The sequence below is a fragment of the Eurypyga helias genome, unplaced genomic scaffold, assembly GCF_000690775.1.
Source record: "Eurypyga helias isolate BGI_N326 unplaced genomic scaffold, ASM69077v1 scaffold8520, whole genome shotgun sequence".
NCBI classification, from domain to species: domain Eukaryota; kingdom Metazoa; phylum Chordata; class Aves; order Eurypygiformes; family Eurypygidae; genus Eurypyga; species Eurypyga helias.
In genome coordinates, this window is record NW_010226224.1 from 8,814 (window position 1) to 10,034 (window position 1,221).

Sequence of the window (1,221 nt, forward strand, 5' to 3'; positions counted from 1 at the left end):
GCATTTGCCTGTGTTTGTTCTTTTTCAGTCTTGCCTCTTGATAGCTCTTGGACCCACAGCTTCGCAACAAGGCAGATCTTGGTGCTCTGACTTTTCCAGGCACAGTGTGAGGAACGTTTGGGATAGGCCTTTGCCAGCTTTAAATGGGCTCCTCTGGCTCAGGGCAGTGACCTTATGGGTGAGTGCCCAGAGGGCTGGCAGGTTGCAGGAGGCAGGAACAACAAGAACTGATGTTGCAGTGCTTTTCTGAAGTTCCCTCACCCCAGTTCTCTCTGCAGCTCTGCCTTGCCATGTAATTTTTAATACACGGCTTAATATCTAATGTCCTGTGCTTCTCCTGCATTTCCTGTCCTGGAAATTAAAGACACAGCCAGGCAAATTGCCTGCCTATGGCTCCATGTGCTGTTTTGAATGCGATGTTCAGCCACGTTTGTTGATTGTCCTGCTTGGTACGTGTTTACTTTTTCATCAGACACATACATGCAGCAGGAAGGGGTTAAACCTTCCTTATCTCACCCTAGACAACAGGTCACTGCAGGCGCAGGGCAGGCTGGAGAGTGAGAGATGGAGTAAATCCCTTGCAGGTTCTTGGCATAGCAAGGTGCTGAGTGGGTGGGGGAGAAGGCACTTTAGAAGAGTATTTAGGGTTGGCAGCCTTTGGGTTTAGTCATGCTAGAAATTGAGTGACTGTGCACACACACATACATATTTATACGTAAAGGAGAGGGGAGGTTAGACTGCTCGGTTGCGTCACAAGGTGTCAGCCTTGTCATAAGGAATAGCAACTGAGAACACACAAAGTTCCTCGGGAGGTGGCTGACTCGTACAGGAGACCGTCTTCTTGAAGCTGTAAGAGAGGGGCAGAGTTTCTTGTACTAGAGAAGGAGGAGTGCCTGTCAGTTATAGCTGTATTTTGCTGCACATCAGTGTTTGTAGAGATGGCCAAGTGCTGACGATACTCACAGCAGAGCCAGGGGGGCAGGAGCGTTGCTGGGTGCCCACAGCACCTCACCCTTTCCTGCCTGGAAGGTGAGTGTGCACGTTGGGGTGACCCGCTCAGCCGAAGGATGTGGGAATTGCGAGAACATGGCACAGCAGCTGACCCCAGTAGTGCTGTTCCGGGGGTGCTGGGTGCCGAACTCTGTGAGCACTGATGGCTGCGGGGCCAGTGGCGGGATGGCCTGGTTCTTCCCGAGCAGCCTTGCCAGGCTGGGCTGGGTT